The sequence below is a fragment of the Coccinella septempunctata genome, chromosome 1, assembly GCF_907165205.1.
Source record: "Coccinella septempunctata chromosome 1, icCocSept1.1, whole genome shotgun sequence".
NCBI classification, from domain to species: Eukaryota; Metazoa; Arthropoda; class Insecta; order Coleoptera; family Coccinellidae; genus Coccinella; species Coccinella septempunctata.
Window position 1 is genome coordinate 4,577,439 of NC_058189.1, and position 26,688 is coordinate 4,604,126.

The following is a 26,688-nucleotide window of genomic DNA, read 5'->3' on the forward strand; positions in this document are numbered from 1 at the left end:
TTCCAGCTTTCATTGTGAGCATTGAACAATGTTATCAATAATGGTATTTATTGAAATGCAAATTACTTTTGTTGTGTGGCTGGATTGGACGCAAATATCGCAGATATTGGAACTGATATATCAACAGCGAGCATGAATTCATCCGAAAAATTCAATAAAAAAGCGGATCAGTTCACCTCACAGTTTCCGAATGTGCTCTGTGACATAATTCATATTTCATTGGAAAGTGCACAGTGGCGGATTTACTTTGGGGCTAAGTGCACTCAGAAAAACAATTATTTACCACAAAAAAATTTCGAATATATGTAAGAAATATCTGTCTCAGGATATGGCCCAAGAATTTTTTTCTTTTGTTTTGGTTTCTTGGACAGTTTAAGGCCCGGTACTTTCACCTTCGAATAAATTTTATTCAGTATCAATAAGAATGTGTCAATACCAACTAGAAAGCAAATATTTCGTGAAAATCACACAAAGAATGACCATACATCCAGAATCTAAAAAATTCTACCAATAATGACGTACCGACATTCGATCTATGACAAATAAACTCTTAATTATTAAGTTTTTATGACAGATTTATTCGATGAATAACACTATCTGAGAGTGAAAAGACAGCATGCTTACTTATCCTAAGAATAATACTTATCTATCGAATAAATTTACTTAGTCGCACTTGAAAGTACCGGGCCTTAGTCAATATGAAAGATTTCTTGATTTTCGAATACGCTGAATCTATTCCAAGCAATTTCGTGAGCCTATCGCACTTCGATTAGATTTTCATCTTCGAAATGACATTTTTCAAAAATTGCAATTTTCAATCTGCGATATCTCCTGTTATATTCGTCTGATCCAATTGGGATTTTCGGTTCTAAAATCGGCGTTGCCAAGGCTTCCACACTCTCTCAAACACCCGATTTCGAAAATATCTTTTTTTTTGGTTCAAAAGTGATCAAGAGGTTAGACCCTCCTAAAATGAACTATTTGCACTAGAATTTGATTTGTAGATCCCAGAAAACCTAACAGTTCATACTTCAATAAAGAATTGCACTCCAGAGAGCCGTCCACGGGGTCCAAAAGATAGAAAAGTTGGCTAGTTCGATTCAGCTTCTGAATTAATATGACTTTAGCCTTGCGGCTTTCACTCTCCTCTCCAGAGGAAAAATCACTTATCCCAGATATCTCAGATATCAAAAGGATTAGGCTCTGTTGGAGCCCTTTCCAGGTTTTCGGGCTCGTGGTGGTGGTCGGGCCGGGTCGCTCCTCGGCTCCCTGCCGCCGGTTGGATTCCTGCTCCACCCGCACTTCCTGTCGGAGCAGACGGTGTTCCTCTGAATTTCCCATGTACTTACGTACAGTTCTCGCCGTTCCCAGCAGTACCGCCTTCTGCATGACTCTATAGATATTTTCGTCCAGCTGAAGTTTCCTCAAGTTCTCTAGTAGTTTCTTCGGTTTCAGGCCTGTAGATGATATGACAATAGGGATGGTCTTCATATCTTTCAGCTTCCACTGTCTATTGGTTTGTTCCTCGAGATCTCTGTACTTTGAAATTTTTTTAGTGTGCCTATCTAGAAGATTGTTATTATTTGGAATCGCCACATCGATGAAAAGTGCTCTGTCCTCATCCTTATTGAGCAATATGAGGTCTGGTCTATTGTGGGTTATTTTCCGGTTTGTGAGAACCGTGCGAATCCAGTATAGCTTGTGATGTTCATTTTCCAATACAGCATCCGCATGGTAATTGTAATAAGGAACCATTTTCGAACTTAGAAGTTGGTGTTTTAGTGCCAATTCTTGGTGAAGAATCTTGGCAACGGCATCATGTCTATTTTTGTACTCCGTGCCCGCGAACTTCTGACATCCCCCGGTGATGTGCTGGATAGTTTCATGTGTCGCACAGCCATAACGACAGCTATCAACCGCCCCTGAGGCATCCTTGGCGATATATTTCATGTTGTTCTTTGTTGGAATCACCTGATCCTGGATGGCGAGCATGAAGCCCTCTTTCTCAGGAAACAACCTTCCAGAGGTGAACCAGTAGTTCGACGCAGATATGTCGACGTAATCATCGTTGAGCTCTTTCTGGTGCCTTCCATGCAAAGGTTTGCCAATCAGTTTCTGCATTTTAATTTCTGCAGAGTGTTCGACGGTTTCCAAGTGATCCTGTTGCAGCTTTAACGGCGTAGAACTATCAGCAGCACAAACTATTCGATGCAGTTCTGACGAAGCAGCCTTGCTCAGGAAATATTTTCGAAGAATTATTATTATTATTATTATCACTTTAGCCTTGCGGCTTTCACACTCCTTTCCAGAGGAAAATTCACTCATCCCAGATATCTCAGATATCAAAAGGATTAAGCTCTGTTGGAGCCCTTTTCAGGTTTTCGGGTTCGTGGTGGTGGTCGGGTCCGGGTCGCTCCTCGCTTCCCTGCTGTAGGTTGGATTCCTGCTCCACCCGCACTTCCTGTCAGCGCAGACGGTGTTCCTCTGCATTCCCCATGTACTTGCGTACAGTTCTCGCCGTTCCGAGCAGTACCGCCTTTTGCATGACTCTATAGATATTTTCGTCCAACTGAAGTTTCCTCAAGTTCTCCAGTAGTTTATTCGGTATCAGGCCTGTAGATGAAATGACAATAGGGATGGTCTTGATATCTTTCAGCTTCCACTGTCTTCTGGTTTGTTCCTCGAGATGCCTGTATTTTGAAATTTTTTCAGTGTGCCTATCTAGAAGACTGTTATTATTTGGAATCTCCACATCGATGAATAGTGCTCTGTCCTCATCCTTATTGAGCAATATGAGGTCTGGTCTATTGTGGGTTATTTTCCGGTCTGTCAGAACCGTGCGATCCCAGTAGAGCTTGTGATGTTCATTTTCCAACACAGCATCCGGATGGTAATTGTAATAAGGAACCTTTTTCGAACTTAGAAGTTGGTGTTTTAGTGCCAATTCTTGGTGAAGAATCTTGGCAACAACATCATGTCTGTTTTTGTACTCCGTGCCCGCGAACTTCTGACATCCCCCGGTGATGTGCTGGATAGTTTCATGTGTCGCACAGCCATAACGACAGCTATCGTCCGCCACTGAGGCATCCTTGGCAATATATTTCATGTAATTTCTTGTTGGAATCACCTGATCCTGGATGGCGAGCATGAAGCCCTCTGTCTCAGGAAACAACCTTCCGGAAGTCAACCAGTAGTTCGACGCAGATATGTCGACGTAATCATGGTTGACCTCGTTCTGGTGCCTTCCATGCAAAGGTTTGCCAATCAGTTTTTGCATTTTACTTTCTGCAGAGTGTTCGACGGTTTCCAAGTGATCCTGTTGTAGCTTTAACGGTGTAGAACTATCAGCAACACAAACTACTCGATGGAGTTCTGACGAAGCAGCCTTGCTCAGGAAATATTTTCGAAGTCCTTCAATTACCTGGGACATACGGTTGGACAAATCAACAATTCCTCTACCCCCAAGATGTCGTGGCAGTTCTGTCCGTTCTATTGAGCTTTTGGGGTGATGTTCATTGTGTTTAGTCAGCATCGTCCTTATTTTTCTCTGTGGGGCTGCTAAATCGGTGGTTGTCCAAGAGATGATACCGAATGAGTAGCTCAGCGCAGAGCAAGCGTAGGTATTGATAGCTTTTATCAGATTCTTGCTGTTGAGGCCAGTTCTCATTATTCTTCTCAATCTTCGGGTGAACTCCTCCGTTAGTTCTTTCTTCATCTGGCTCTGAATGATTTTTCTTGCCTGTTTTATGCCCAGATACTTGTATGTGTCTCCTTCCTTTAATGCTTCCATTTCTGCACCTTCCTTTAAGTTTGAACGTACCATCTTCTATTTTCCCTCTTCCTCTTATTATTATTATTATTGTATTCATGCCTGCCTGATATAAGAGTTATCTATTTCTTATATAATGCAAAAGATTTAACGAGAGATTTGAGCACCTTATGGGTCTCCTTTCAAAAGTTGAAAGCCTCGCAAATTCGGGGCTCCGTTGTGAACCACCCTGTACAATAAATAAACACCATGTACTTCTACAGCCGGGATACCAACAAACCAGAAGATATATGATTTCTCGGGGGAGATCAAGAATCTCATATATATAATCTCCTGAAATCTCGAAGCAATAGTCGCGTCTTGTACGTGATAGCCATATATTTATTCAGATAAGTTCTGCAGGAAACACCGGTCCATTCATTTCACCCTTATTCTGCCCGGCACGTAGAGTCTCGTCCTGAAATCAACGGCTAGCCGGATTCTATGAAACCTTCGCAAACATGCGTTGGCAGAAAGGGGAAAGAATCGATGATACGTTCCTGTGAATGGTACTTTCTCGGAGCCGAATGTAAACATCTGAAGAGATTAATTTCAAACCGGTGGTGAATCGTCTAGAAGCTTTACATCCGTTACAATACCCGAAGATACGGAATTGAATGAATCCGAGAGTGTGCAGCGAATCAAATGAAAAGTCTCGGATTTGTTTGATCAAGGATCACGCAGTTTATTGGCTTCTTGCGGTTCTACTACACTGTTGTTGGTAGATGTGGTCGAGGATACGAATTCTGGTTTTATTCAATCGAAGACATTCGATTTTAATCAAACCATCAACTTCGTCTATTGAAACTAGTGTGGGGAGTGAATCTTTAGATTTGAAGAATTTTCGTTTATAATTCAAGTGACTAATCGAAATGATGACTTTGTTGCCAGAACAAAGATTAGCTATAAGTGAACCTTTAAGTGTAAAATCTGTCACAGAGAATTTTTACCCTTGAATGTGAGTGCTTGTTCTGTTTGCTGACTCGTGGCAGGTGGTTGAAGCTTAAGCTAATGATAACAAAATGATCAGAGATTGGCAGGAATGTTGCATCTAGCGCTGAATATGGAGATAACCAATTTTATTCCAATATTTGCAATGAAGTGAAGCCCTGTTTCTTGGCGATGTAGCTCATGTTTTGAAATATCCGACCTACTTGGAAGTGGGGATAGATGAATGTTAGAAACTGAGAGATGCCCTCTCCGACCTTGCTCTCGTCTACGCTACTGACTGGTTCCTAAACGTCAATGGAATACTGCAAAATCTATGGTACTTGAAGAACGCTAATTGACCGACGCAGAATGCACCACTCTGGAGCTGTCAGAACGTTCCGTTTCTGCCGAAATGAAAATCACTTGCTTTGTTGACGTTAGTGAATTTCTTTCTATCGTATGAAAAATCAATCATTGTGAGTTCTCTGTCAAATCATCTTATTGAAGTTAATCTCATCGAAGTCTTTTTGTTCAATTCTGGTGCCAACTAGTTCTACGCAAAAGGATATGTACTCTCAGTCTTCTCAAAATTATCACTACATTTTCATGTTCTCTTCATGCTTTCATTCTGTATGAAATGTGTCCACGTGCAAGATTATTAAGAATCTTCAAACAGATTTATAATCCTTATTAATACTGCTCAACTGATATGTTCACTCGAGTCAACTCCTTTATGTGCCTGCTCAGGAATATAAATTTTATTATTATATAATTCACAACTCAACTAGATCTTCAGACCTCTCTCGGTTTCTCACTGGAAAATGAATATGTTGCACCAGAACTGAACTCATTACTTTTCCTCTGATATTGAATGCAGATTTATTGTCTTCTCATACTCATCTGGAAGGTCTGCTCTGGTTATCGTGTACTCTCTCTGTTAGCATGATCATCTCATGATACTTTGTATTTTAATAGATATATTCTCATATTCATTCATTTTGCTCGATATACAGATTAGATCTCAAGACTTCTGCTCCTCTCGAAACCAACGATTAGTGGTTCCTCTCATTAATACTCTCATTTTGTACCTCTCATAATTAATCAGTTGTCTCCTATTTTTATGATGAACGTTCTAATCGTGCTTACTGGTAAGGAGTCGGTCTCTGTAAATGTTGCTTTCATAAATGAATTTTGCACTCTTCAAGAACAAACTATTTTATATCAATTATAATATTATTGCTCTACTTATATTCAATGTATTGATCTTATTGATGAACGAATTCAGGAGAGTAAAAGCGCGTTTTTTATGGCCCTTATACATTCTAGTGTCCTGTACATGTGTTTCACTTTGTGCATGTGTATTTTTTTATTCTGGATAAGTAGGATATTAGATATGTCATGAAACAAGGTTGTTGATAAATCAAACGGCAACACGGATCTCATTAATTTATTTTGTTGTTTCATAGGGTGACTTGGGACAATGCCGAATAGATGCAAGCGGCGCATTGGCAGCAGGAAATATGTCGATTTTTTGCAGGATTTTATTATTTACGTTACTTCCACAAAGAAATCACCGAACAATGAAAAAAATCAAAGTTCCCTTGTTTTGTTTAGTTTTTTTACATTTGAGTTGCAATATATTAACTTTCGCTGTAATAGGGTTTTATCATTTAATTTCCTTACCGAATTTCAACTATAATCACAAATTCTAATTTTGCAAAACTATACCCCGTCCCAAGTCACCTATTTCATTTGAGAGTTGAGAAATCAATGGATTCTAACTTGTGTCCCAAGCCTCCCAACTCGGTGGGTGACTTGGGACAAGTATATTTAATTTTTTTCGAAATTTATATCCGATTCTGAAGCATGGTATATATCCTAATCAATAGTCTGAGTCATAAAGAATATTCGAACCTCTTCTTCAGATAAAAATAGGTCACCCTTTTGAAAATATGACAAGTTGAATTCAACAATCGTCCCAAGTCACCCGAATCTACGGTATCCGTAGAATTTCAAAGTTATTATACTTATCTTGAGTATTCTTTCCTCACAGTGTTCTGACCTCGTCTGATAGTCCTATAATTTCAAATATTCCTTTGAATAGTAACTACTTCATTAAAAATGAAATGGGAATCTTAAACATGCCAAGTACGATCGTAAGAGTCAATGCATTCTGTTTATGAAATTAAATTCAAAATTTCCCTTTGGAACGTACCTACACAAAAGCTCAGACGGCTTGGCTTCATAACGCCGGAAAGCAGCCCCGGATAAGAATAAGACAAAAACATCGCAAGATATTGTATGAAATCCTAAAGACCTATTCGTAAAACGTCTCTCAAACAAGTCGAAAATCGCCAGGGATTTCCCGATTCATAAAGAATCCATTGAGTGAATCTCGTGTGCCGGAATGATCTGACAGAGCCGGGAAATGCGGTCGGATTTATTGTCAATTTCTGGCTCCGAACGGATGTCTGGAAATGCATTATTAACCTTTATTGCAGTCTATAAGACAGCATGGTAATTTCAACTATTGTGAAGACCTCCGACAAGGCTTTGGCGTAATGCAACCTTGCGAGACGTCTCTTACGTATAATTTCGACGCAGAGGATGTGGTTGAATGCATTCCAAAATTACGTGAGTCTGAACCACCGATCCGTAAAATTTCTGTTTGACTTCTGAAGTACTTCCAGAAGAACTTTCATCACAGAGAGGGAACCATGAAGGTACAGACACAAACTCTATATAAGCATCTTTCAGTAACTCAATTATGTAGTAGGTTACAATAGTATATAACACTACTAGCAAGGTGAGAGGGTTTTTACTGCGAGCCGCAGGCGAGTCAGTTACCTCCTTGAGCCAGTAAAACCCGTTACCTTGCGTGTATTGTCTTATATTTTATTTGTTTCTCATTTGTAAAAAGGTTAGATAAATTCCAAACAAATCTCAATAATTTGTCGCAAATGTCGTAAGCTATGGAAGCGTTGCCATGAACATGTCTGTTTAGTTTTCTTTACATTTGTTTTGGCGAAAGCGAAAATGAATATACCAAAAAAAATTATTGAGGCAGCCAGCAGTGTAGCTTCAAGTTTATTACCTGCAAAATCAGCTTCAAGGTACGAGCTAGAATACGACGACTTCAAAAAGTGGCAAAACAAAAATAGTGTGATTGGGGTAACTGAAGATGTTTTGTTGGTCTACTTGAATCAACTATCAGCTAGATTCAGCCCTAATACTTTATGGGCAAAATGGTCTATGCTGAAAAGCTGCTTGGAAATGAAAGAAAATGCCCCTGTTCGCAGGTTTGTTTTCCTTAAAAAATTTATTGAAAAATATGACGTTTAGTTGTCATTTGCAAATTTCAAAAGGTAATAGCGTTTCTGAAACGAAAAAATGAGCGTTATACGCCAAAAACGCCAAGGTATTAAGTAAAGAAGAGGCTGAACAATTTCTTTTACATGCTCCTGATGACCAGTGGTTGCTGGCGAAAATTGTAACAATATTTGGGATTTTTGGATGTTGTCGATGTGACGAAATTCTCTCCTTAAACATGAATGATGTAGAAGATATGGGAAAATGACATTGCGGCAAACAAAAATTTAACAACAAGAGGATTCACCATAACCGATGATGGCTGCAGCTTCAAGCCCTGCATGTTATGCAGAAAATATGTAAATCTTCGGCCTCCTGGAACAGAAAGCCTAAAATTTTTTTGACATACCGACATGGAAAGTGCATTTCCCTTAATGCTGGCCAGCACACTATTGGTGGTGTCCCAAAGCAAATAGCGAAATATTAAGGTTTAAAAGACCCAGAGTTATACACCGGCCACTCTTTTCGGAGAACTGGAGCCACTATGGTTGCGGATTCGGGTGGAGACATTTTAGCACTAAAGCGTGCAGGAGGGTGGAAGAGAAATAAATAAAAAATTATATTTGCGTTAAAAATTACATGGCTACACGAATCAAAAGTTAACCTTCGAAAAAGTTCAAACTTCCTCAAGAACAAACAGTTCCGCCTAGATGAATGAAATTTTCAGATATATTACTGAAAGAGTTGCGACTCGAAAGTTGACCTACGAAAAATTCCCAAAAGAGGTGGGGTCTTAGTTAAAAATTCCTCAAGACAGAACGGTTTCGCCGAGATGGATGAAATTCCCTGATTTATTAGTCCAAGAGTTGCTCTTTCAGAATATGTATCAGTTGACCTTCGAAAAATTCCCAAAAAGTGGGGTTCAATAAAAACTTTCTCACAATCGAACGGTTATGCCGAAATGGATGAAATTCTCAGATTCGTTACTAGAAGAGTTGCTCTCTAGAATAATCATCACATTTAGACCTGCGATAATTTTCCTTGAAGATACACAACTCAAAACTTGACCTTCGAAAAATTTCCAAAAAGATGGGGTCAGTTAAAAATTCCTCAAGACAGAACGATTTCGTCGAGATGAATGAAATTCTCTGATTCATAACTACAATAGTTGTTCTTTCAGAATATTTATCAGATTTAGATTCACAAGAATTTTTCTGGAAGCTACGCGACTCGAGATTTGACCTTCGAGAAATTCCAAAAAGTTGGGTTCAATTGAAACTTCCTCAAAACCGAACGGTTGAGTCGAAATGGATGAAATTCTCATATTTATCACTAGAAGAGTTGCTCTTTCAGAATATGTAACACATGTAACTCAAAATTCGACCTTCGAAAATTTCCCAAAAAGAAGGGGTCAGTTGAAACTGGAATTTCCAGAAATAATACTAGTAGAGTTGCTCTTTCAGAATATGTATCACATTTCGATCTACGATTATTTTTCTGTGAGATACGCGGCTCGAAAGTCTCCATAAAGTTGGGTTCAATTGAAACTTCCGCAAAACCGAACGATTGCGTCGGGGTGGATGAAATCTTGAAATTCATCACGAGAAGAGCTTATTTATTTATATTTGTATCAGTTAAAACCATCTTATTTAATAAGAACTTAGAAATTCATTGAATTTTTGATTTTGAGAAGAGTCATTTTTCTGGTTTTCCTATTTCCAACCATATTTTTTCATAGGAAAAAAACATTCAGAAAAATTGAGAATCCAAAACTCCGCTAACTAAGTTTTTGGTTTGAAAATTTGCGTACATAATGCTACATAAGTTACATAGAGTGTATCCGAATGAATTCTTATGTCTTACGCTTTCGTTTTCAATTTTTTTGAACCTTTCCATAATTTCTAAATATTCTGAGAAAGTGTATGTCTATATCTGATGGAAATTTTCGAGGAATAGTAGAGACAGAAAATTGTTCATCTCGTGGTTTCGTGATATCTTCATTTGTTCTGAATTCTAATTGAAATTCTTCAGTCAAAGCCTTCATTAATTCTAGCAAATGAACATTTGTTTTGGTACTATCATAACACCAAGGAGAATTATACCTCCTCTCCCTATAAATCTTTGGAGCAAAACAAATAGGAACGATGATATAGCCTAGTGATTTCCATAATATCTAGCGAAATTCTGGAGTATTTACATAAACAACGAATTTAGAATAAGACCTAATCACTGTGCATACCAATCCAAGTTCATGTTCGCTCCTGATTATGCACCTGAATATTTGGATAGCGCACAATACTGAAGGGTATTGTGTCGACAACTGCGAAAATAGATTCGAGACAGTAAACAACCCCAGGGTTGATACCTCAGGCATCGAGTTTATTCCAGAATGGAAACTCTCACAATTGATTGAAAAAAATAACAAACATGGAAAATCTTCAACTGATTTCCTCAGGAACTGCATAAGGTATGATCTTTGGCACTCAAAACATGAATTTTCTTTCTGTGAACTCTCCTTGTGTGTTCACAGATGTTTTGTTCGCCAAATCTTTCAGTTGGTTCCAAAAATTCAGTGGGTTGACAGGTTCTTGCAATCTATAGATTTGGAAATATGTTGTTTCAATGTTGCTTGATGTATTAGCTAGTACTAGCAATGGAACATATTCCGTGGTAGTGGTTCGGTAAGAAATTCTAAATATCTCGCAGCATTATGCCTGTTGGCTAGAGTGTAGGGCCCAATCAATCGATATCCACATGTTCTCACCTAAACATTCACATGAAATCTGTGCTGAAAATTGGGGGTTTTCCTCCTGCCATTCATGCATGCTATGAGAATTTATATCGCTGCTTATACCGCTGGTCTTCGATGAACGAAAGAATTCAAAATATTGAGATCAATCGACAATTGTCTAACGCTTTTTGTTGGATCCTGCTTCATTATATTCATAACCTCTACTTCCAATGCTGCTGTCCTCACATGTCTTCCACCTCTCTTTTGGTAAAATACACCTGGCACAAGATCGGAGACCTTGGGATGACTTAAGGGAAGCCTATGTCCATCAGTGGACTTTAGATATGAAAAACGCTTATCGAATGCTTAAAACAACCAAATCATCGGGAAGATTTTTGCTATTGAGTAGCAGATGCCGTTCGACAATACTGTTAAAGATATAAAAACTAGAAGTATAGTTATCTTATTGAGTTGGTCAATTAAATTACTTTTATTTCAAAAAAATGAGGCGTGGTTATCATTCTGATTGTTTTTCAATTCAATTAAATACTAATGAAGATAATAGATAGCCCATACCTCTAATGTTTGATTGAATTCAAATCAACCAGATATATGCTCTTCATATATTTTGTATTTTTATACTTCAGAAGTTAGTTCATCATGTTTGCGTTACGTTTATTCCAGTGAAAATTGAGCATTTATAAAGGGTAATTCTTCGAATTCCTTATTGAGACGATGCTTGATCATTCCTAAGTGAAAATTTGCCAAAAAATATGACTCTAAAAACTGCGACTCATCCTGATTCTTCCATATCAATCCATCTATCTTGCAATAATCAATTCTTAGCATTGAATTTATGTATTATAATAATCATCTTATTGAACAATATCAAGTCCCCTGGGCCAAAATATTGAATACTTTTTTGCGGCAGTCAATTCTATAGCTATTTCACCATATGTTAAAAACTCTATGCTAAGAGCAATGAATAGTTGAATTTTCCTGAACTTTCAATATAAATGAGAGTAATCGGTAGTCATGCCTCTAGCGGAGTGAAATATTGACTTCTGGAAGAGTCAACAAAATAATGTATCGAAATTTGGATAATACACTCCATGTAATACCCTTTATTAAATACTGCCTAGCTTTTAGACATGTTTATGTCCATCTTCAGGACTCTATAAAATCACTATCGAAAACTTTGAAGACAACGTGAAAACACAAACAGATTACTTTAACTCCGAGGCTACAAGTTAGAGGTAGCATTTGATACCATCACTCACAATAAAATCATGATTATTGATCATCCTTCAGAATCGGAAATCAGACCTTTGATAGCGATTCTGAGTCCTTTATATTCACTAACTGCATCATTTTGAAATATATTGTGAACCATGGTAACGTTTTTCCGTTTTTACACCTATGCTTCAAGTCGATAATATAAAATAGATCTATGATTTTAGGTGATGGAAAAAAACACTTAGAACCAAGGTAATCCATTTTTTCCAAGCGATTATGAAGGGTCATTAACTGTTCTATCCATCAAGACCTAAAAATGTCCAATTATACAATCGGCTACTATCCAATTCATTTTATCTACTTTATCTATTTCATGTTATAAAAATAGTTAAGGTGCATGTTGTAATTTCCGAGCATATTTTTAAAAAAATTAAAGGAAAGTATCTGAAGGTGACTGAAATATGAAATTTTATGTATTAATCGTGGTTTTATTTTAAACACACGTTTAGTTGTATCATATAGTATGTTGAATAACCACTAGACTATAGGAGAAATCTATCTGTTTTCTTTCTAATAGTGATGAAATTTTATGTTTTTGAAGATGAAGTATAGGTACCTCTGTTATTTGAAAAAGCCAAGAAATATCATGAAACAATCATAATTTTTCATTTTTAAAAATTAACATGCACAAAATGTAAATCGCTTTTATAACAAGATCAACATAAATTCCTCCTAATTATCAATATTCTTTCAACGTTGGATAATATGACTCATATTTGATTTTCTTCTAGCACCAAAATCAGACTTTCATTAAAAGAAAGCATGGAAAAATATTCCAAACATGAGATCAATACAAATTCTCTTCCTATCACCCAAAAAATTTTGCAAAAATCTCACTATCCTTAGAAGGTCTGAATCTGTAGTCCATTCACTTTTATAAAAGTAGTCGTTTGGCCATGGAATAATTTTTCACATACATGAAATGTACTTAATGTCAAAACTTGCCAACTGTTTGTTTATGCTGCAAAAATCCTGCGTTGTTTGTCACAAGTAAAGACAAATGATCAGGACTGCTAGTTTGAATTGAAATTCGCCCATTTGAATAGTTACCCTACTATTTTGAAATCAGCGATTTATTAGATGGTATCGAACATATTCTATATAAGTGAACTTACATTATCTTTAATCGTAATCTGCCTTATTTAAGCCACATTTTTCCATAAAAAGAAAAATTGAAAGGCGGGGGAATGTGACAAAGAATTTCCTTCTTTTATGGGAGACTTAGTTATGCGAAAGATAATTTTGAATATTTTGAAATCGATGGGTTATAAATTTCAAAATTTTATGTGAACAAAAGGATGTCATTGCAGCTAAAATAACTTTCTTGCGAACATTTTTACAATAAGGATCTTTGAATGAAAAAATCAGATTTGTGTTCCTATATGAAACTTCTTTTTATCAAAACAGATGTCATAACGTTTTCACCTTTTGGTTAATGCAAATAACTAGATGAGAAATTTCTTCTTCAATCAGTTCATATAAACGTTAATTAAGTTTGTTCATCACATCCGGCACATCTTTTTGAATTCATTTATTTCCCGAATTAAATTCACCTTGTGAGAAATACGAAATTACTAGGACCTTTATGTTTTTTCGTCTTACTTTGATTACGACTATGGCTGCTAAGAAAATTCAGACAAATTTTCAACATAATCGAATGAGCCTACTACTAAGCAGATCTCAGTAATTACAATACTCATTATTCAGCTCAAAACTCAAAAATGTTTTGACAAGCATTCTCGTCCTATACAGTGTGTGTTATGTGTCGACTTTCCAAAGACAATCGTCCGCATTCATAAGAGTGAATGCACTATAACTTTAGGCGCTTCAAAAAAATTACCAAGAATTTTGAACTATATGAAGATCGTAAAAATAAATCATAAAAATGTTTCTGGTATTAGCAGTGGAACAAAAAATTATGAATACAATTTTAAATATTACTGAAGGTACTATGAAAAAAATATACTTCATATGCACTTAGGTTGTTTGAATTGAAGCAATTCAGTTCATATTGTTCAGAAAAGTATTATGGATGATTATCGTAATCTTCCTACATCCTACATAAATTTTCAACTTATCTATCAAACAAAATGGAAAAACTTGATACTAATGGAAAAATAAGCGAACAGAGGTTTCAAGGCTGAATACGGAATAAACGTTGTTTCTGCCCACGATTATTCAAAAAATTTATATTTACTCATGGGACTTGATTTCAAATATTCATTTCATCGTCAATTTGAAATATAGCATAATCGAATCGAATTCCTTTGTTCAAGCAACATTTAATATTGCCGTCGATCGAAAAATAAGGATATTTTATTCATGTTCTTGCCGACGTCTGAAAATAGTTTATTAATCAAAGAGCATATTATGATGGTCTTCTTTCATCTTTCACTTGGATGACTTTTGCCAAAAGAAACGAAGTCGCGTTCATCTCCAACAACGCTACGGCAACTTCTGATATTTCAATATCTCTATGTTCCTATGTCTTGTGTGTGGACCAGTGAATAATGGCTGATATAAATCACAAGTAATTAATTAATGTTTGATGCACAATCAGTGAATAATGGATCGTTACTCATTAATGATTCATGAATGTTATAATGCTTAAGGAAACAGATTAATTTTATGAATGGTTCGTGGATAAATATTATTTTCTATTCTTTTACACCATATCCTTTAATTAATTTAATTAATTTTCAATTTTTGTTCGAGAAATAAGGAAAGAGCCCACAGTGTATTTAGATAATTTACCATTACATCTCTTGGGACTTACATATAGATCGCAAAAAGTTTTGCTCCTCCATTGTTACATGCCTGTTTTCTGAAGTTGGCCGTAGGCCGAAACATGTTGAAGAAGGCTGTACAATAAAAACTCGGAGCTAAATGAAAGTAGGAGTCTTTAGACCGTTTTTTTTTACTTTTCACCACTGAAAAGTTTCCATTCAGATGTGAATTTTTCTCATTTAATTTCTGCTCTATCAATGGTCTTCCATACAGAAGTTTGCCTATTCCCCAAGATACGATTGCTTTCAACACCTGATAATATTGAAGGAACCTGAATGTTTTTTTCCAGGCAACATCTCATAGAAAGAAAAATCTTATTTTTCACCTTCTCTAGCCCTTTTTTCTAGTTTTTCAGAGATACGATATGCAACAATAATTGTAATTTTCAATTCTCATGCACCATGGTCTGTGATTTTTCTCTGCAAAATCTATATTATTTTCAATTCATATGAGCATCAATCATACCCATCATACTCTCCTACCAGAGAAACTGAAAATAAGCAGACACAACATTAAGAACTTGACGTGAATCTAGAGCCTTCTATTCTGAGAGCATATTCCTGATGGCATTGAAATCCCTCACGTAATACTTTTTTATCACACCTGACAATAAATGATTAACAATTTGTTAGCGTTCAGCAGTTCAGCACCATATGGTGGGTGTAAATTGACGGTCAATAGCTTTCATATATTAAACTCATCATGAGATTTTATCATATGCTAGCATCGATCAGTTTAGTCAGTATATTATTCATGTATTACGGTAGAATTGGTGAAAAAATACCTAATGTCATGTTTCTTTTTTCTCTCTATTGATATCGAAACATAATCTAAAACTAATGTGTTTATTACTGAAACGTCTACCGGTGAAATTTGGTCAATGAATGAATGAATTCCTTCACATTCTGACTTTCATGTGAACAATATTACTAGTGTTCTTTTATTCGGTAGGTATCATTTAATTTTGAGTGATAAACAAGTTGGATAGCAATTTGCATCATCAGGCAATATCGATTTTCGAATTATTCAGGTAATCAACTCTTGCTGTTAAAGGATACTGGCGCATTCACCATCTAGTAACTCTTCATGAAAGGACTCACTCTACCTCAAATAAAGAAAAGGGGCTTTCATATCTGCCCTTACTAAACATATAAGTATAAGGGAGTGGTTTGTTTCCTATACAAATTCAGAAACTTGCATAAGATTTTCTCATTTACATTGCATTATTTCGAACCATCTTCTTATTTTTATTACCTACACCCTTTTTATATATCGGTAAGATAAAAGCCCCTTTCTTTCTCAGATGAAGCATAAGGCTAAAAAATATATTTCGAACCTAAGAAAATAGGAAGCCTAAAAACGAGCTCAGAACGTACGTAATATCAAAAATTCAAAAAAATAAACCATGTTTTCTCAAAATGGAGAGTGCATTATGAAGAAATATGGCATTTTATCTAAAAGACTATGAGTACATCTTTTCACCCACCTTGTGTACACAGTATAATAATATGAAGATCAAAAAATGTTCTTTTCTATCCAAAGTTGATAACAAGGGGTTAACGTACCCCTATTTTCAAACCACCATGTATAAAAAAAAATTAATTAATGTCGATCAGGATTGGGTCAGTCTATCTAGTCTAAATAGAATCCTCAGTTCCTATGAGAGAACTTACAACTCGTTGATTTAAAATTGATCAACTTGCTATTTTCCGATTCATTCCTGATGTAGATCAAAAAACTAAAATATTTAATGGATGACAGATCACCCTGATATTGAACAACCCTTGAGGAATAATATTTTCGAAATGCATACGCGATTTATTAATTGTTAGATATTCTATGTCAAAAGTTCCACTTTTCATCTTTGGCACAGTTTTTTTCCGAGAACTAGACATACGATGGTTTGTGACAATAGCTCACTTTTGTCGGGATATCAAAATCTGGAGGAAATTTAAGATACAGTGCTCTTGAATAAGATATACTTGCACCCCTCTTCAATCAAAAGACGAGGAAAAAGCTAGTTCTATGCTGTGCTAGAGATACACCATATTATGTCGCATGATTTAGATTTATAATTTAGATGAAATATTTCTTCACTTTGAGGAGGTTTTTCTTATTATATTACGAAGTACAACAATATATTGTTATGATATCTACTAATGGTAATTGTGAGGAAGAATGACACTAGTGACGATCACATATATAGCCTATTAACAAACAATAATTATAGAGAATTTTTCAACGTCTGCAGCTTCATGAGTCACATTGGTAGTCGAAAAAATATTCACAGAGAAATTTTCTGAGCTAGCTCGAAACTTGTTGTATTAAAATTATAATTCAGTTTAAGATTTTATCGATCTCCAGCAGCAGTATAAATTTTATAGACAATTAATTATTCCATAATACACTTTTCAGATTGAAAAAAAAAAAGAAAAGACAAAATGAGCAAAATGGAAGAAAATTTGCAGAAGTAAAAAGATGCGAAGAAACCGCAATGTACTACTTTACAATGTGATAAAACTGTTCCATATTTGAGTTCCTAACAAGCGGTTGACCCAAAATTCAATTCCCAATTTGACATTTACTTCATTCATGTGTTGTCGCATCTATTCAAATTAATTCTTCCGCAAACCAGAAATTTTTTCGATCCGAAGAACATTGTTGCATTCCAGCAACATGGTACATTTACCTTCACATAAAGAATGATCAAACTGACATAAAGCTGTTCCTAATAAAGTATAATAATTGTGAGCGCTTCACTTCCAGGCAAAAAAGTTAGCCTCTCCAATATAAAGTAGCTACACATCTACTCAGTTGTTTTGAAAAGTAATTAATGGTTTTGAGATCCTGCAATGCACTTCACCAAAGATTATATATAATTTTTGCACTTCATCTTTGGACAGCATAAATATTTTAATTGTCCGAAGGGGATTTTTGAAACGAATAATGTGAATACAAAATGTATTAATATAATTGATTCTTATTTCAAAATCAATAATTATCCTAATTTTCTTCAATGTTATACGAGTACCTGAAAATAACAAGGAGAGAATATATGACCAACCTTCAAAAAGTTTACGAATTAATCAACATTCATAACCGACGTATGCACTTTATGAAACCTTATCGAAACACTCCGTAAGAAGATTACTCAAAAGGGATTATAATCTAACTTTCCTTATTTCACATTCGCGAAAGGAACAGCATTAAACATCCCTCACTTACCGAACTCAAACTGCTCTAACTTAGGTAACCGCTATACCTCGTGAAACAAGATCTGAAAGTTCCAACCGAACGGTATAAGCCCGCCTGACGCTCCGAGACCGCCAAACTATCGCGGAAAATCCGGAAAAATTCACGCGCAAAGGGATCCGGTTGAGTTTTCCAGAGTTGCCTATACAAGCAGTCGCCTGCTGAGAATCTGCGAATTCTGAAAGTACTGAAAGCACATGATAACGGACAGGTGAATGTGCACAGCGGGCGCATGCGCTGTCTGCGGAAAATCATCGGGACTTGACGGAAATATGACTGTGACATATTTCTTGGCTGTCTTGGAGGCGCCGATACCGACGGTCGGCTTTCCCAATCCGGTGATGAATTGTGCTCCAGGTGTGAAGCCTACTTGACGCTTCATATGGTATGAAGATTCGAATATATATAGATATATATAAACAAGTATCAATTTATTTCCTGTCATGTCTGTCCAAGTGGCACGGAATGACGTAATTCGAACTGCTCCATCGTGTTGCTTTGGGATGATTGTTGGAATAATTCAAGAAGCAATACCATCGCCGGAGGATTACAAGATGAGGGTTGACATCCCTGGAACAGCAAGGAGACTGAAGGCTTTGATGCTGCATCGTAATGAAAGCCGCTATTATCGTTTATGATTTACCGGCTAGTTGTATTTCGTAATGAATTATTTGATTTCAACCCTTTGAATTGACTGACTGCTTACTCATTCGAAATCACTCGATACAGGTTGAGAGGGATGTATCGAGTGCTCCGCATGAAATCACTTAGGCCTTCGTTCAGAGACAATCTGTCTCTCTATACGATGTTGTGAAAACCCTGCTGATTATTTGATTATTTATATTGTCTAAATAATCAACCGAATTCTCCTAATGGGGCCAACATACTATAGGAGGCGTCCGGAAGACTTGCTCAGGTAGGAGACTTGAACCACCTCAAATACACTGCGCAAACAAATTAACGCACATTATGGAAATCTCAAATTTATTCTACAACTGGAGGTGTTCTCAATGATAATTATTTTTATCAGAATTATACATGCATATGTTATCCACTTTCAACGGTTTTCTTCAATACAGATGTTTTTTCCCAGCAGGAATAAAAAAAAGATGATATTATCAGATTTTGAATGTATTGGATCCATTCTAAAATCAGTTGTTTTCGATCAATTCTAGTGATCAATAGTTTTTCTTTCGTTTGATTTTCTACACTCGATCGCTATGCAACGCAAACACGCAATTTGACCCAAGGGGAATGTGCCCAAGCGGTAGTTTTGCGAGAAGAAGGGTGGACATACACAAGAATTGCAGAAAGGTTTGGAGTTTCCGATACAAGTGTGTCCAGAATGTTGCAGCGATTCAGGGAGACAGGTATGAATGTCCGAAGACCAGGACAGGGTAGACCACGGTAAACAACTGCCATTCAAGAATGTTACTTGAGAGTTTCTTCGTTGAGACAACGGTTTTCAACCGCTCGCCTTCTTCAAATTCAGCTTGAGCAAACTCATGAGGTACAAATTAGTATTCAGACAATAAGAAATCGCCTCAGAGAATATGATTTAAGGCCTCGTGTCGCGGCAAGAGGCCCAGCTCTTACCCCAGCCCATCGAGGGCGCGTTTGGATTTTGCGAGAGAGCATATCCATTGGGAAGAGGCCGATTGGGATACAGTTCTCTTCACAGATGATGAACATTTTAATATTTATAATTTTCGCACACGTTTTTTCACTCCAAACTGGGATATAGCATGAACAGGTTTTGATAAAATATTCTCCATGGTAATTCCAACATATTCTGACTAGGTCACAAGAAATATCTTTTCCAGAATTTTCTCATATTTCTTTTTTCTTTTATTTTGCTTATTACAAAATCGATATTATGGAAAACGAAGTTCGAGCACAGTTTTTGGTAAGATTGAAAACAAAAATCAAATTCAATCACTTGAAAACCTTCAATAAAAACAACTACATATGGTATTTATATTCTTGATCTGTTTGAATATGTAGAAAATGTAATCATCATAGTGTTTTAAAAATGAAATTCAAATATATAAAGTATAATTTTTTTATTTATTCATTTATTTATTGATATACATGAAAAGTAGAGGTGAGACCTATAAACTCAATAAAAAGAGAAAAAAAAGAAAATTTAGTGTGAGCAACGCCCAAAACAACAAAATTTGAATTTTCAGACAACGTTTGAAGCCAAAGCAAAAATGATATTTTCATTCTGTAGCCACTTTCTTCGGTAATATCTGACTGACGCTTTCTGCTCTAGTTGGATCTCGCGAAATAAAAATTATGCGTGCCAAACTGGGGACGGACGGAAAAAGAAGATAATTTTCTTTCGAACGGTAATTGAATTCTTGTCAGGTGGACGGGATGGAAGAACTGAAGCAGCAACCGGATGCGTCGTTGAAAATGAAGACGAAATCTACGGAAAATCAGGACTTCATTATTGGAGGGATATGAACATGTCACTTCTTGCCGGAGCAAAGCAACAAACTAATTGAATTTTTTTTATGATTAGATGCGAGATTCCCTCGGGAGTAACCTCAAGGCAAAATGCCATTTCATTATTCTGGTGGAAAAATTTCACCGGAAAAATGTGAACGCGTGAAAATAACAGAAACCGAAAATTTTACATACCAACAATAAGTGATTTTAAACGAAAATCGAAATCAACAATTATAAAAACAAAAAAAAGTTGTTTAGTTTCTCAAGAAGCTTGGTGATCTATAAAAAAACTGGGATTATTTTTTTGTCTCTAGTCATATCAATAGAAGTACAAAATGACATATATAGACAAAATGACCTATTCCAACCTTATTTCAGAATTGGTGTGCTTAGCGACTTCCCAACAACTGTACCACGTGAAGGCAGCCATATTTACAAAATACTGTGAAATGTTGAGCGGCATTTTGCCAAAGTCGCGCCACAGTAATCAGTTCGAACGTGTTTCGTACCTACAAAAATTTATTTTACAGTGATTTTCTTCCGTTTTCTTTCGAGCTTTTTGTTGTTTTTTTTTGTAATTATGGATTCCAGTTATTTCTTGCACTTATTGGATGTTTTATGAAATTATGATTTTTTTATTGTTTTTTGTTTAGATTTATGTATATGACATTCATACCTATATACAATGGACAACATGGCAATGTCATTTTGTATGTAGAGTTTCTGTTAATAAATTTTTATCATTTTTTTAGGGTATAAGTATGCCGTGAAACTACGAAAGAAAAACTAATCTGTCTTGGAACGAAGAATCTATGAGTAAGGCTATTTAAGCATGGGAGCAAGAAATTGGAAAGCATTTGGTATTCCTCTGGCGATGCTTAGAAGACATGTCCTCAATATGAACAAAAACTTTGAGTATAACTCTAAAGATTCAGGAATACTTATTAAAAAAAAAAATTTTCAACTGAAAGTGAGCAGGAGTTAGAAACGCGACCCATTTACAACTGCAACTGTTCAGAATGCCGGTAATGGCTTCAAAAAGACAGGCATTTGGTCCATCAATCCTGATATTTTTCCAGACTACATGTTTGAACCTGCATGAACAACAAAAATTACGTTGAAGATATTACAAACATCCGATCTGAACTTATTCTCAGCTCATATTTCACATCAACTGAATATCTCAACACTTCTTCAATCCAAAAAGATGCGATTAACGATGCTGAATTTATTTTACATCCAACTGCAACAAACAACTATAAAGTAAATTCCTCACAAAACACAACCACCACCAATGCTGATATAATCGGAATTGTGCTTTTTGATGTAATGCACCTGAATATAGAAACAAGTGTACAGGATTCTGATGCAGTTCTTGGCTGGAGCACCACGATGACGATGTGAGACCTGACATATCCATTTGCTACTATGTCGCCAGCACCACAGAGCCAGTTCATTCGAGGAAAAAGAGAATTGAAACCAGGCAAAGGTGGGCTTCTAATTTCTTCTCCAAACATGAAAGAAATTATTTTTTAAAACAGACCAAAGGATCCACGGGCAGAGAAGAAGAGACAAGTTAAAGAAAAATTTCTTATGATGATGAACGAAATATTAATGCTACCAACAAAACTCCATCGTCAGAAAAGAGATGGAGACTATCAAGGCACCGTACAACTGCTCAGATGGATGATAGCTCAAGAAGCGAAGATTTCTTATGCGTTACAGAAGACGAGGATAGTGACTGAGCTTGAATTTATTGCAATGATATGTTTTCAAACTCCGCCTGTGGTGGGTGTTGGGTGGATTGAGTAGCCCAATAGCTGCCACTGCCGGTCCCAAGCCCGGATAAAGGAGGAGGGTTGTAGGGTGAGGCTAGCGACCTACCCTACGTAATCAAAAGAAACACTGCTCACAGAACCCAAACCGAGCCTCGGAACACGACGGATTTACTGATGACGGACCAAGCGAGAGTAGGGAACACGAGAGGTAACACGAAGATGAGAAGGAAGAGGAAGAGGACACAACTGAGGATAGGATGCTGGAACGTAAGATCTTTTAGTGGAAGAGACCAGGAAATCATTCTAGAACTGCGAAACAAGAAAATAGACATCTGCGCAATCTCCGAGACGAAGAAGAGAGGGAAAGGAACCGAACAGTATGGCGACTACATCTTGATATACTCCGGGAGGCCAAAAGAAACTAGAGCGACGTCGGGAGTGGGAGTACTCATAGATTACAAATATCAGAACATCATCAGTGACATCGAATATCGGAGCGATCGAATACTAAAAATCAGTCTGAAACTGGAAAACCACTTCACACACATAATATCAGTTTATGCACCGGATACTGGAAGGCCAACACAGGAGGCCCTCGACTTCTATGAGCAATTGCAATTAACAGTTGACAAGATACCCAAGCAAGACCAAATTATTATCATGGGAGATATGAACGGGAGAGTGGGTAACGAGGTAATTCCAGGAATTAAGAACGTATTCAACGAAGAAATCATAAATGACCGGGGAGAGATGCTCATCGAATTCTGCACCTACAACGAGCTAAGAATCAACAACACATACTTTCGTCACAAACCTCAACATAAGATTACTTTCCGTGGGAGCAGGGGTGTAACTTCTACAATAGACTACATCCTTACGAATAGAGCAATTGTACCAGAACAAGTGTTAGATATTAGATCATTAACATCGGCAAACATAGGGTCTGACCACAATTTGGTGCTAGGTGTGATATCTGGAATGAGAAGACCAACAAAAGCGGACAAACAACACGATCCAGTAACAAAGTTCAACATCGAGTCCCTAAAAACAGAGAGCATACTCGACTTATATAGGAGACGTTTGACAAACAAAATAGAGGAAACAACAATCGGTGACCAACATACGGTGAACGAGGCGTGGAAAATACTCCTAAAGAACATAAATGAAGCAGCCGAAGAAGCGCTGGGGAAGAGAACAATCAAGGCAACCTCACATCAGCGGAGAGAGAAGCCCTGGTTCACATCGGAAGTAAAAGATCTGGCACAAGAAAAGAAGGAGGCACATCTAACCTACATAAATAACAAGACGCCGAGAAACTTTCTAAAGTATACTGAAATTAGGAACAGAGTCAATAAAAGAATTAGAGAGATAAAGAAAGAACACTGGGAGAACTTTAGTCGAGAGATGGAAAATGACCTATATGGAACTCAAAAACGCATATGGAAGATGCTCAGAGCCGCGAAAAAAGAGGTAAATGAGACAGTGCAAATACATAACATCACCGCGGATAAATGGAAAGAGTACTTCACAAATCTGCACTCCCAGGATAATGACCAGCCACTAGAAAGGAGACAAAAACTGCGGCGAGAATATGCAATAAGCTTGGAAGAGGACAAGCGGGTTACAACAGAAGAAGTGATGGACGAGATGAAACATCTCAAAAACGGAAAAGCTCCCGGTCCAGACAACATTCCTAATGAACTGTTGAAACAAGGAGGAGTAAGATTGGCTGAACAGCTCACCAAACTATTCAATAAGATTCTAGGGAGCGCAGTAATACCAGACGAATGGAAAGAGAGCATAACAATACCTTTATTCAAAAAGGGAAAAACATCAGATCCAGCAAACTACAGAGGAATATCATTGTTGAACACCTCCATGAAACTGTTCACTCGCATACTGGGACAACACATATTGCAACACACCAAGCTATGTGAAGAACAACAGGGCTTCCGCAAAAATCGTTCCACGGTCGACGCTGTATTCGTTGTTAGACAAGTAATAGAGAAATCCATTGAATATGACAAACCTGCGTACTTGTGCTTCATAGACTTGAGTAAGGCATTCGACAGAATACAACTGACGGATGTTGTGGACGAACTGAAGCACAAAGGAATACATCCAAACATTGTAGAGACGATAAAACAACTAAACACAGGCAACACTACCACAGTCAAGACAAGAGCAACCACAACCGATAAAGTAAAGATCAACCTAGGAGTGAGACAGGGAGATAGTCTTAGTCCACTGTTATTTAATCTGATAATGGACAGGATAATACACAAAGTACGAAGGGTGAACCAAGGATACAGAATGGGGAACGAACTATTGAAGATCTTGTGTTATGCAGATGACGCAGTACTATTTGCAGATAGTGAAGACGGGCTGCAATGGTTAATACAGGCATTTTACAGGGAGGCTCTAGAACTCAATATGGTAATATCAATCCCTAAAACTAAGAGCATGGTGATCGCCAGGGAACCCCGCCGATGTAAGCTGGAGATAAATAACAAAATCATCGAACAAGTATTCTCCTTTAACTATCTGGGCGTAACGATATCGCCATATGGAAGCTTAAAAGATAGTGTAAGACATCAGATGAATAAGGCAGCCAGAATATCGGGGGCCCTAAGGAATATCATCTGGAAGAACAATTGCATGACAACAACCAGTAAAGTGAGAATTTACAAAGCATGTGTCAGACCCATAATGACATACGCGGCGGAAACAAGAGCAGAAACAGCTGAAACTAAAAGAATGGCACGAACAAACGAGATGCGAGTTTTGAGGGCAATCACAGGGAACACATTGAGAGACCAGAGAAGAAGCGACGAGATCAGAAAAGAATGCCAGACGGAGGACGTAGTTAGATGGACCCGCGCGAGAAGAAGGTTCTGGAATGAACATGTCTCACGTATGTCAAGCGACAGAATAGCGAAAATCGCGAGAAACGGAAGACCAGCATCCAAAAGACCTGTAGGGAGACCCCCAAAAAGGTGGAAGGACAGCTGGACCTCAATATCTCAAGAACGAGAGGAGGAAAATGGGTGAAACAAGCTAGCAAGCTTTCGTAAAGTAGAAGAAGAAGATATGTTTTCACGTTCTTAGCCCGGTGAGGGTTGGTTGCGATGTACCATTCGTTCTCTTTTGGACTCATGCTTCATGTGCTGATCTCCAAAAGTCGTTTATTGAATGTGCTTATGTTAGTTATGTTGCAAAAGTGCTATGATGTTTCACCATTTCATCCCATTTTTACGACAATTGTTGGAATGTTCGAACAAGAAGATTGTGATGTGAAAAAATTCGTGAATAATTTAAACGAATTTTACTGGTGATATTTTGAAGTATTATTTAGTTTTTTACACTTGTGTCCTAAGTTTCTTCTGTCAGTTCGTATCGAAATAAGCCTTTTCATAAAATCGTGTAAGTTACTGAAAAATATTGAGAATAATTGTCAATCCTAAGTTTCCATTTTCATTACCTCGTAAATATCGAACTATCCAATATCCTAAACGAAACCAGATGGTCGAATCAGGAGATGAGTTTTTTCCTAATGATTTGCGATAATTCAACTAACAAACTGTCTAGGGTTGTATTAGGATCTATTTCAGTAATCATTTCCGATTTTTTTTTCAACTTTGTCATTTTCAAAATTTGTATAGGTGATTTTTGGTGAAATGCTTCATTTTGGCCTACCAGTTCTACCTTCTGATGAAAAAAAACCCACCTTCAAATACACCCCGTATATTTTTTTACAGCTCCTTAATCAAAAGACTTTGTTACTGATAGTCAATGAATCAAAATGAGTAAAAACTAAAAACCACTTAAACTGATTGAAATTGTGTTAAATAAATCAATATGCTGAAAAAACAGAACACAGTGTCATTTTGTACTTACTTCCCCTACTTAGTTGAAGAAGCAGTAGAAGTAGAAAAAGAAGGAGAAGTTGGTGTAGAAGTTAAAGCAGAAGTAAATGAAGTACTGGAGCAACACTTTTTCATTGAATTTGGCGTTTTCTTGAATAAGTTGCTGATAGAATTAATTTCCATTAGCAATACCCGCATCATGCATACGCTATAGAGAGAGAGAAAGGTACGAAATGGCCATTACCTGTCTCCTTTCTGTAGACATAGACGTGTGTGTGTGTGTGAACCAATCGAAATTCTAGAAAGAGACAACTACCGGCCACACCTTAGGCTAAATCTTTCACATTTTTTTGTAATTTTTACTGTACAGCAGATTAGGAAATGCTCAGTCCATTCCCTTTGTCTATGGTTTTCCGTCATCAATATCATGAATTTCATCTGGAACATAATTGAATACGTATTCTGTAATGCTTTCGA